At 37.4% G+C, this 12,809-nt stretch overlaps 1 protein-coding gene across 1 annotated transcript in view; it reads right to left on the bottom strand.

Annotated features, from left to right (window-relative positions):
• LOC133849743 (uncharacterized) overlaps window positions 1-12,809 on the bottom strand; it is a 64,578-nt gene that overhangs the window by 19,424 nt on the left and 32,345 nt on the right. The window contains exon 3 of the mRNA XM_062285862.1: window positions 1,745-1,802. The gene's annotated coding sequence lies outside the window, so the exon portion shown is untranslated. The remainder of the gene's footprint in view (window positions 1-1,744; window positions 1,803-12,809) is intronic.

The following is a 12,809-nucleotide window of genomic DNA, read 5'->3' on the forward strand; positions in this document are numbered from 1 at the left end:
GCGTCAAATGAGTTGGCACGGCCGCCATTTTATCAGCCATAGTGGCCAGAAGCCCTCGCATATATACGTATATATACTATAGTCAGAAAGAGAAATGTGCTGAGGGCGGATAGTAATAAGGGGATGCCAAGCCGTTCTATTAAATATTTAAGCCTCCGGCTAGCGGCGTTCACAATTAGAGAGCGCGGAATTCACGCAGCTGCAACGTGGGGCAGCCAACATGTGGCGCATAAATCGAACATCGCGTCGTTGTGTTGCCTGCGTCTTTGCTTTGACAAAAATGAAAACGTTTCCTCTGCATAAATTCAATTTTAGTCACATGGAACGTTTCCGACACGCAAGCAACTTGCATAATTCATTCACTTGCCAATCGAATCCGTCCCCCCTCTTCACTTCACATTCAGAATATCCTCCGCACTTGTCACGTGTTTGCCGCTAAATGTTAGCCCTCCTCTCAGACAAACAAGCAGCTATGCATCGCACATAACTGAATTAAAAGTTTGCATGCGCACTACAGGGCGTATGTGTGATATGCATTGCTTTTACCCCAACTTGACTAGCAAAACGAGTTGTTCGCGTATTTGCCATCTCATTTGCCGCGGGTATTTAATTAAGCCATTGTCTGACAGCGGCATCTAATAGACTGCAAAGCAGCGGATGTGTTATTCAATTATCTGATTAGCGTCTTTTACGATCACATGCAAAACCAGCAAACAAGAACACCAACACTCTGCAATTTAAGTTGATTAGCATTTTTCAATTAATTTGAAGTTGCAAAAGCAGACAAGCTAAATGCATGAAACGCATTTTCTTACTAGCAATTTAAATCAATTTAAATTCATGTGAAATTCTAACTATTTTTAGTGCTAATTTGGAGTGATATTTAAATATATACATACATATATATATATATATATATATATTAAATTCTTATAAACTTTCACTTACAAAAGTTGACTTTTAAAAACTACAAAAGCAAAATATTAACATATACATGCCAGCTCTATGTCAAAGTGCAAATGAAAGATGAACTAAATTAAGCGGATTCATTTTCCTTTAAGCACTTGCCAATTTTCGCAAATATAATCCGCTTTTAGTTTAGACTAAAATCGAGATGAAGATAAGCTGTGTTATTTCAGAATTTCGTTGCCTTTGATAGACATTTCAATTTAATATTCCATTTCAATCCAATTGGTCTAAATTGTTGCTGCAGGACAGTTCATCATCTTACCACAATTCCTTTGTGCTTTCCCCATTTTCGGCTATGCCAAAAATAGTGTCCTAGTGAGACTTGGAAATATTCGCATTGTGGGTGGTTCAATTGTTTGGCATTTGAATTGTGAACTGAAATAAAGGCAAGATCCAGCTGCCTGCCCCATTGCCTGAATGCCTGGATGTCCTGATGATGTGTTCAGCACAGTACAATAGACAATAGCCCGAGTACATAAATTAATTAAATTCCTGATTACAAATGTGTGTGGGTGTTGGAGATTTCATAGTTCACCTTGAAATGCAACATTACAGATGTAGAAGAGATGAAGTATTTGAAGAGCTATTTTACACCAGAGTAAGCATTAATATTGTGTTATGGCACCAGTTCAACACAGGCAAACGTGTGATTACAGTTCGCATATCAATCATACGCACTGTCGGCCCAATGAACAAACATTTTCAAGTCTTTTGACAGCGTCTGACATTGCTGACAACACAATTTACTGTGGATTTATCAAAATACTTCACTTACATTTTGAGTATGCGTGATTTAGTAAGCTATTGAATAGTTGTGCTGGCTTCGTGAATTTCTGCAATTAAAGAGAATTGTTTGTATTAGAATAAACAATATTTGTGCATATATAAAATTATGATATGTATGTACAGAATACTTAAATTAATTTTAAAGTATTATTTATTATACAGTTTATCAGCATAGTAATAAATAAGCTTAAACATAAATAACTTTAATAAATAACATGCAATATTTAGTAGCACTTGCAAATACTCGTCCATTTTATTTTTAGGAATTTGTATTGATAAGAAAACAATATAGTACAAATACATTGTTGTTGCATATTTTATGAACCCTCTTAAGGCAATTTACCACATTTTCACACAGATTAAATACGCTTTAACGCACTGCCATGTTAAAAGACTAAACAAACTTTATGGCAGTGGTATTTTTTTATTCTCCTCTTTCTCTTTCCCGCAGCCATCTCAATTTTTCATGCGAAAGGAAAAAAAAAGGAAAAAGAAATATATGTATATATACACAAATAAATAAAATAATAATGAAGCGTTGAGAGGCGTACAATAAAAGGAATATATGCCAGGCCATTGCATTCGGACAAAAGGCTCAACATAATTTGCATGACAGGATTTGCGGAGGACGTTGGCCAGAAGCAACAGCAGCAAGATGAAGGGCCTGGCAGTAGAAAAAACAACTGTCACAACAATGCCAGTTGGCATAAAATAAGGCAACACAAATAATGCTCGAGATGGGGACGCTTAACTAAAAGATACTCAGCGATTAAATTGAGAAGAGAAAGAGACAAAATATATATAACTTTGAATTTGATTTACTTTTTTTGGCAAGGAATAACTTTGTTATTCAATATATTTTGATAAATGGCTAAAAGGGATTTCGATGTTGATATCAAAGTTAAAGTTAAGTTGTTTACAGGGTATAAGGTGAGGAAAAAGCAACAGTAGCAGCAATAACTAAAGCAACAACAATAATTCGAGACTGCGACAATTTTGTGATTTATTGCAAGCTGTTCTTTGTTGCTGCTGCTGTAGCTGCTGCTTGTGGCACTCGCAGTCTGGCATCCGCCGGTTTGCAACTTGGCTAAAAGGTGTATTTCCTGGCAAGAGAGAACTGCGAACTGAAAGCAAAACAGCAACAGTCACCGCCTCTGCCCAAAAGTTATTTATGAGCTAAGTCCGCTGACAATGCAGCCAACCGCCAACAAGTTTCTCCGACTTGTCCCCTCCCCTCCCCGTTCTCACTCCTTATTCCGGCCAGGATAATGCAAAGCGAATTTAAGAGACTCGCTTTGTGGTTACACAAGCGCGTTATTAAGTGTCCATATGGCCACAAGTCGAAAGCGAATGGATGCGTATCACTTGGGTTCGTGGTTGTCTTTGCGCGATTTCGTTTTGTGGACACACTGATGGTGCATATCCTGCACGCAAGGATTTCCATTAAGCTGATCAATTGATTGGATATCGCCTGACTGATGTTGGTGCTTCAATTTGATTAGATATTCCCTTAGTAAATCACGAGTTGAATTTACATTGCCTTGGGAGTATTCAATTGTTACAGTTGCATTTTTAAGTTACATTTCCCTCATTGTCTCCTCATTTCATGAGAAAATAGGATACATGAGTAATCATTTTGATAACAATTGAAATGTAATATGTTTATATGTATACGTAAATTAAAATTTGCATTTTTATAAAAACATTTCTACATTTATGAAGTCGTTTTTTAACTGCGTGTTATTTTTTCATTTATTATTATTATTTGAAACTATAACTACAAACTATATATAACAACAAATAATAATAATAATAATAATAATAATAATAAAGCTATTTATTTCTCAAATGTGATTTTATTAAAAATGTATATGATTTTCCAGGCTTGTGCTGAAAAATACATATGGTTTGAGTTATTTAAAAAATGTATAAACTTTGTTCTGTATTTTCGGTCTTTTGCTATAGTTCCGCCTGTCTATTAAGCCAGTCAACAAAAGCAGTTGTATAAATATATTTCAAATATTTTTAAATCCACACAAAATATAAATCAAAATTTACGGTTTTTTATCCGTCCACATTGAAGTCTAAAAGCAACAATATATTTCAATTCTCTGCTCATGTACACATTCATTAGCTGTCCAATAAGTCACTGGGAATAAGTCAACTTTGGGATAAGTGTGCTTTCAGCTTGCCTATCTTAATCTATACTTCCTACTCCGTTTGCTACATTCCTTTGAGTCTATATAGAACAGTCGATTAATGGTCTGTTTTTGCGTGTGTCGTTTTACTAAAATGCTGTGCATATCTCATGCTCTGGTTATTGCAGCTACACAAGTACACTCCATTTGTGTAGTTTCACCTGTTATCCTTGATGTCCTTACACAAGAAGCAACTGTTGCCTTCGTAAACTAATCCTTGTGATGTTAATCATGTTTTTGTTTTACGCAGCACACACACACACATACATTCCACACATGAAATATGAGCAGATTTTTCCCATCCTTATCCTTGTTTTCCCTACTCCCTAAGCCCGTTAACGTTGACCCAGCACGTCGTCGTCGGTTATGCGAAGAACTTTGCACTTGTTATTCAATACTTGACCAGCTTTATGGCTAACAAATTGCACAACATTTGTGCGCTTTTAGCGCTTGGCTGTTGGCCATTGTCATGAGCGAGGTGTGGGTCAAAAGCAATTTCGTTTGGCAACTTGTCTACTTCGAGCGTTTTGTCACTTGGCAAAAGTTTTATGAGTTCTTTTCTCTTTTTTATTGTTTTTTTTCCTTTTTTTTTTAGCTTTTTCCTCTTGCATGCTGTTATTGTTATTGGTATTTGTTACTGTTGCAGCTGGAAAAGTTATTGTGTATTCCCGATGCAGGGACAAGTGCACTGGCAATGCCAACGCCAAAGCCAAAGCCAAAGGCAATCAGCATGCAAATGCATTTGGGGACAAGCGATACACACTCAACAGATAGAATGACACAGAGATGGAGGGACAAAAGTATTGAGCACAATAAGTCACTGCAAAGCGAAAGGAGAACCGAGAAGATGGGTGTTAAAAAGTTCGAGGCAAGCGAGTGGCGCATTCAATTACGTTTTGCCACTTTTGAGATTTCGAGCTACAACTTGGCTGAGACAAAGGACAAGCGCAAGGACAATGCCAAAGCCAGCCTGCCTGCCTGCCTGCATGTCAAGCAACATTTCAGGGTTGTCAAACGAGATGAGTTGTCGCGTGGCAAGGTCAACGCTGGTCGAGCACACAAAAGTCATTTCAAACTAAAGGCAAAAGTTATTAAAATACTTGCCAGAGTTTATAATAAAAATAATAATAATAATAATAGCCATAATAATAGTCATAATAATGATGGCACGCACGAAAATATGCCAACGAAACGCAGAAAACAAAAAAACACAAAGCACGCACTGTGTGTTCTGTGCAATGCGGCGTATACGCAACGAGGCGAAATGTTTTCTAATTTGGATACAAATTGAAAGCAAACAAGACGACCCAAAACGCATATAGAGCAGGTCCCCTGACACCACCTCCTCAGCTTCAGCTTCAGCTTCACCTCAGTTTCTGCTACCTGGTAGCTGATAATTTCAGTCAGAAAAACTTTATCATAACTTGGCTTCTTTCCTCCGCCATGTGGCCCCCAGCCAATTATCGATGTGGATGCGTGTGTGTGTGTTTGTATATTTTTGTGAGTATTCTTTTGACAGCTAAGCAAACAGAAGTGAATAGAGAACTGTTTAGCCGTGTAGCGCAAGCAATGTATTGTTTGCCAGCCGTGTGAATGTTGACCAAATACACAGCACACATTCATGAATTATTCGTGCAATTCACATGGCATACTTAACTGGGACCCAACACAATTCAACAATCTTTAAAAGTGAGTGTGGGAAACATTTCGGGGTCTGCACTATTTATTTTAATACGCTACTTGAAGCAACGAGTTCACTTTTCATGCCAATTTAAGGTGCTATAAGCTAATGGTCTATATGAAGTTGATACTGATTAAACCCATTTAAAAATATCTGAGCATTTGACACAGACATCCGAATTTGCAAAATGAGGGCCCACTTGTCACAAGAGCAAATAAATACGCTGGGAATTTAAAAGAACTAGAATTTTGAAATGTTGATGTTTTTAGACTTACTATATTTAATATAATATTTAAATTTGCTTTATCTTTTATTCAAAAGAACTATTAAATATTGAGGCAATGTATTAAGAGGATTTGGAATTTGAAACTTAAATTATTTTAATTTACAAAGTGAAGAACTGATGTATTCATTTCTTAAATTTTAATAAGTATGAAAAAGATTCATTTATTGAAATTATAAATTATTATTGTGATTTTCTGTTTCATTGCTGATTTTGTTTTATTAAAGTTAAGATCTCTTAACACTTGACATTCGCGTTATCTGAACAACTGCAATTGGATATGGCCTTTGGTAGCAGCGAGTTTGTTATCCGACACTTCCTGTCATTTCTACCAATTAGGGATGGTAACCTGCTCCATCGTCATCGCCATCGCCATCGTCATTGCCATTCACATTGCCATTGCCATCATCGTTGCCATTGTCATCTTCATTATGAGCATGGTCATCATAATCATATTATCATCATAACGAACATCGTTTGCACAACGAGTCGGACACTTCACGCTTTGCAGGCTTCATTAATGGGCGAGCTAACAAGTTTAGTCTGAAAACTGGCCACTGCAAAAGGTTCAGGCACCTTTAGGTTTAAGGACGAGTAAGTGAAAGTGAGGGAAGGGGTGACAGGAATTCCTGTGTAGCAATCAGCTTGTGACTGTGACAGTTTTCTATGTTTTTGGTTTGGTTTTCATTTCCTTATTTATTCAACAAGTTCCGTTTGCGACAGGCCGGCCCAACAAGGACTTTGAGACACGCACAAAACGAGGACTTGGCATGCCAAGGACAGACATCCTTGCCACATTCCGCCATTCGGGAGAAGAAAGAGGTGGAGGCGTTTCGTTTCACTGCTTGTTTTATGCGCTTATAATCACATTTTTTCGGCTATTTCATGGCAGTCGACAAGCGGGGTGGCATCGATTTGTTTTGGCATTTGTTGCATGCCGCAAGGACACGAACGGTTCTCAATGTCTCTCCCCTCTCTCTCTCTCCCCCTTCCTCTCTATGTCGGACACATGCGGCATGCTGCCTATTTCTTTGGCTTTGACTTTTGGGGCCCTTTACTTTAGTGGCATTTATTTTGTCACATGTTATTTATGTCGGAATGTGTAGTCGTCTAGTAGTATATGGGAGGCTTGAAAGGGGGCGTGTCAGGAGTCAGAAGGCTGTAGGACGTTAAAGACTTGTAAGCCCGTAAGTGCGTGTTTATTTGCTTCGTCGGTCGGTCGGTCGCTCAGTCGGTCGCTTGTGAGTGGTTTTTGGGCTTGGCTTAGAGGTATTTTCTTTGCGGCACCTTATCGAAACCATCCAGCAGCCATTCACAGGACCTTGGCATCCTGTAATTGGAACAAGGGTTTTTGGTTTTTCTCTCTGCATACGTGTGTGCATACTTATGTGTATGTGTTTATGTGTGAGTGTGTGTGTGTGTGTGTGACAAACTCATTTAATATTTATTAAATTTGTACGCTCACGGGTTTTATTTTCATTTGGCACGTTCCAAAACAAACATTTAGTGTTGTTTTTGTTCCTTTTTATTTTGGTTGTACGAATGCTCTTCCATTCGCCGAGTGTCATTAGTTTATCATTTGCTTCGAGTGTTTAACAAACAAGTGTCCCCCTTAAGTTATAAAGAGCACAATCTCCGATTAAGATTTCCGCTTACACTTCAAATTGCTGGGATTTCACTTTTTGCGTTCTAGGCAAAATGTTTTCTTTGACAAGGCATAAAATTCTTTTAATCGAGTTGCCTTGGGTAGCATAGCAAAAGCACAAAATATTATTTTATAAATAAATTCTTAAGCTATCTAATGAAACAGTTTAGTTATTTGATGAGCAAGTCTTTCATCTCATTTTATATTTATTATTTTACCTAAACACGGGCTAAATTTACAATAAATTCAGCATATATGACAAAAATTTCCATACCAAAATAATCGTTTATTCAAAACTATGATACAAAAAAAGAATTTTTAGTCTTAATGTTAGCAAATGGCAAGTGTATTTATGACTTCGCTCAATTAACACAATTTCCCTTTCGCTTTTTCGTTTTGTTTTATGCTAGTTGTTTGCCAACACATATGAATTCTGATATGGTTCCGACCACGCCTAGCGCCCACCGCCCTAGTGCCACCGGCAAACTGTGCTATGTAATTAAAAAGTTTTACCAGAAGCCTCGGACTGAAAAATAGTTTTTTCCCCCGTCAGTTTTTTCTCATGAATTCTCTATTTTCATATTTCGGCGGTATAAAAAAATAAAAAAAAAAAAATAATAATTAAAAGCAAACCCTCGTCAACAACAAGCACACACCACGCACACTTGAGTTATTAAGCAAATTGTTGCTAGTGTTTCATAGTAAAAATTTATTAAGCCAAATTTTAGAGGGAAGCATAAAAAAAGGTTAAAAATCGAGGCATGACGCCGTGAACTTGTTTACAACAATTCGATAAAAAAAACGCCGGCATCAAAAACAGAAACCAAAAAAAAAAAGTTTAAGAAGAACAACATGAAGTTTAAGAGGAGAAGTAAGTTGCTGAACATTCATGAATGAATATGAATGAATATAAATGAGTGTGGCGTGTGTGCAAATGGAAATGCTGCGAGAGTTCCCAGCCAGATCGGATCGCACATTTTATATACGCTTCTTTCGGAGTAATTCGCAGTTTATTTATTATTTTCTTCTCTTTAGTCTTTTTCGGTTTTGACTGCTGTGAACTTTACTTTAGTTGTGGTCTTTTTTTTTGGTTGGTTGGTGTTGTTACAGCAACAGTTCATTCAACTCGCACAACTGTTGCTGGACAGGCTTTTGATGATGATGAAACTGACACCCGGCCAAAAGAACTGATGTAATAACACGTCAAAGGGTAAGACGTGAAAGGGAAGGGAAAGTGGAAATCCTCCTGTCCATTAAAAAGAACTTCAACTAAACGAGCTTATGTTGAAACGCGATTCTCACTCGTTAAATAAAACATTATAAGCTCATTATTATCATTTATTATTTCTCATGAAATTAGGTAATTTTTGCAGATTTTTAAAGTATCAACAAACTTAAAATAAAAGCAACTTCAGATTTTATATATTCATTAGGTATGTGTATATTAAAAAAACACATTATCGTCGATAAAAAAATATATATAAAAGGAAAATGAACAAAACTAACTCGTTAAATAAGTCAATGATCATATTTTTAGTGAAAAGTTTGTATTTAATTAGTGGCTTACTTTAATTGGTTTCAATATAAAAATGTTTATAAAATACGGTTAAAGCTCAAATTAGAATTCTCTGAAACTTAATTTATCCGGGAAGGAAAGTGAAGATAATTTTAGTAGTAAATGGAATTTACTAAAAAGCGATCACCACCGAATCCAAAAAGAAGATTTTAATAATTGCTTTGTGTTAAAAAATATTAGGTGCGAATGATTAAGAAGATCAAATACATATTATATAAGAGACAAAGAGCAAAACCGAATACAATGATTAGGTATTTGCTTTCTGTTTCAGATTCCAGTTCGATATTATTATAAAATGAATTCTATTTTCAAATAAAGGCATAACAATGTGCAAAATTAAGAAATGTTTTTGTCATACATATTTATTATGCACATTTGAATATGTTCGTATGTGTGTGTATGTAATATTAGTATTTCTGTTTAAAAAGAAATTTGCATTTGAATTAACAATGAACAATGTCCGTGAAGCAGTTAAGCTGAACGAGAACGAGAAAGAGACGGAGAACGGAGAACGAAGCACAAACGCAATCAAAGCGAGTCCAAAGCATAAACGCAAATTCAAACTCAAACCAAAAGCCGAAGCTAAATTCAAACTCAAACTCAAATTCAAACCCAACCCATTCAGCAGTGTGTTGTGTACACTAGCGAACCAGAACGAGAACGAGAACGAGAACAAGTGCAACAGGCAGCCGGCTTAAAAAACAGGTCAACAACAGCAGAACATTAACAGCAACAATAGCAACAACAACAGCAGCAACAACAGCAGCAACAACGATGTCAGTAGCAACAAAAACAATCAGCAACAGCTGCTGTCTGACAACAGCAAAGCGACAACCCGAAAAAAAGTCAGAAGAGAAATAACAACAAAAATAAACTCGTTGCACTCGACCAACTGCCACAGTCTCAGTCTCAGTCTCAGTTTCAGTCCGCATCCAGCTTTAGCTTTATAGTAGCTTCAACTTCAACTTCAGCTTCGGCTTCAGTTGCTGCGTCTTCGTGTCCTCTGATTGCGTCTCGTTTTGTGGCTGTTGCGCAACAAGTTCGCTTGCCGCTTTTTAAGGCCAAGACCAAAAAGTCAAACAACATGCGAGCAACGGTTTCAGCTGCTTCTACTGCGACTTCTTCTTCTTCTTCTTCGTCTTCGGCTTCTTCGTTGCTGTCTTGCTGCTGTTTATTCACTTGACTTCTAATGCACTCAAAGGAAATGGGGCTACCAGTGGCAACGACAACCGGCATTGGCAACGGGCAACTGGCAAAAGGCAAACGATAACAGCGCCAACAAAGTAACACACAATATAACAACAACAACAGCAACAACAACGGAAACAAGCTGATTCTGGATATGGAGCAGCAGACGAAGACAAGTCAAAAGTGCAATGGGATTATTTTAGTACACGACAGCAGGAGGGGGAAGCTCACCTTTTAGTGTGTCTGTCTCGTTATGTCTGCAGCGGATGTGCGTGCGTGTCTTTCTCCATCTCTTTCTCTTTCTCTTTCTCTCCTCCTCATTGTGTGTTAAGTTAAGCTGCTTTGACGTGCGCAAAAAGGTTTCATAAGTGACACGAGACGGAACAGTTACAGTATTATTTGGTATAGAACTTAAGTACATTAAAATATTTAACTGTGATTTCTAAATTGCCTAACCGGAATTACGCGGCAATCAATGCTTAAAAAAACTAGACTAATGTTATGTAAAAGCGATTGCTCGATAATCGATCAATTTTACCATTCTTGACAAATCTCACTGACAATCTCACTTCATTCTAAACAATTTCTAAACAAAATTTTAATAAACTACACAATTTTGATAAAAATGTTTCAAGAGAGACAATTTTAACAGAATGCTGAATTGCAATTAACATAATACTGCCAGGATCCTTCAACATGTTAAGCCTTTAATGAGAGCCCTACTTATTTCAGCTTATGCCATTGCCTCTTGCCTATCTAAAAACATACGCACACTCTTACTCACTCTTAAAATTACGCGCTCTCAGCCTCTACCTGTCTCTGTCTGTTACAGAGCGCTAAAAGGGTCAAGCGTACAAGAGCCAAACTCAAAGGCGCCTCCTTCAAGCGCCCTCTGCCTCTTCTCTCTCGAGCAGTAGGCAGCAACAAAGCACATGGGGCTAACCAAAAAGCAAGCTGTGTTTATAAAGCAGCAACAACAAGAACAAAACAAAAGTAACAGCAACAGTTAAGTAGGCGCAGCTGAAACGTAAAGCAAAGGCAAAACTCAAAATACAAAAGCAAAAGCAAATCAGCTTAGTTTCTGCTTCGTTTGTGCTTCTCACTCTGTCTATGATTTGTGTGCGTGCGTGTTAGTGTGAGTGTTTGTTTTGGTGCTTGCGTTGTTGTTGCTGTTTTTTTTTTGGGCTAGTTTTCTAGTCCGATGTCAACGAATTTGTTTGCCGATTGACCAGATTGTGCATTGTGTGTGTGTGTGTGTGTGTGCGTTTTTCTCAATAGTGCATTGAGCGACGTCGTCGTGTGCGGGTGTTTGCCAATTACATTGCAAAAACAAACCAAATCGCATTCGTTTTCATCTGTGTATGTGTGATTGTCGTTTCTTTTATTTTTTTGAGTGGCGACACGACGCATTGCATAATCGAGACTCGGCGACAACAACAGCAACAACAATATGTCCATTAATACACCCACAAAAGCAGCGACTATGCCAACCGGTTTGTGGTTTCTACTGCTTTAGTTGTTTTTGCTGTTTGTTTGTCTGTCTGCCTGCAAATAAAAATAATCAAAGTTATAACTGAACCAGAAACTCGCAAACTCTGCAAACTTCAATTGTAATGCATGGTGTTGAGGAAGAGGAGAGGGGGGAACTGACGCCACGCACGTTAACCCACTGCCCTCAGTTTGTTGTTGGACGCTGTAATTATGCTATTTTCATAATGAAATCTTAAGGCATATCGATTCATTCGTTCATCTTGATGACTGAAAGTGGCAAAAAAAGTGTGTGTTTCATTCTTTGACATTCTGTTAGAGTAAATAATTATGTTAAGCAAACAAGTAGTCATGTTAGATTGCAAGTAACAGCATGGATTTATGTTATGTTGAACTTAACAGTTTCGATTACAGTATCGCCAACTCTTTGTTATGAACCACTCAATCGAACTAGTTAGGAACTTAATGAACAGCAAGCAATTGTAACTTTACGACCGATTTTGTCCTTTAGGGTATTTATATAATATTTTTAAATGTTTTCAGATAGTGTCAGATTGTGTTTAATTAATAGCCTTTATTCCATTTATTTAATTATGTATTCATTTTTGAAAATTATAAAATTTATGACTTTCTTAGAAGAGTATCTTAAGTGCGTTGATACACATTTCACATGCTCTTTCTTTATAACTCTGCTCCTTGCTCTGTCTTGGGTTAATCGCTAGTTACTTGTACCGTCGTTTTACGGCACGTTACATTTAACTTTGCCTAAAAGTAAGATACAACAAGAAAATAACAAAACACAAAAAATAAAAACTCGTTTGGCGCTGCAACTTTTTGCGTGCTTGCCACAGCGTGTGGCGAGTGCGTGCGTCCGCAATCAGCAACAACGGAATCAGGCGGTCTCAAGTTGAATCTGAATCGTGGAAAACCCTCAGGCCATGTTCTGACTGCTGTTTGCGGTTTTTTATCTTTTAATTTGTGCACAGCGCTGCAGT

Source organism: Drosophila sulfurigaster, chromosome 2L (genome assembly GCF_023558435.1).
Source record: "Drosophila sulfurigaster albostrigata strain 15112-1811.04 chromosome 2L, ASM2355843v2, whole genome shotgun sequence".
Lineage (NCBI taxonomy): Eukaryota > Metazoa > Arthropoda > Insecta > Diptera > Drosophilidae > Drosophila > Drosophila sulfurigaster.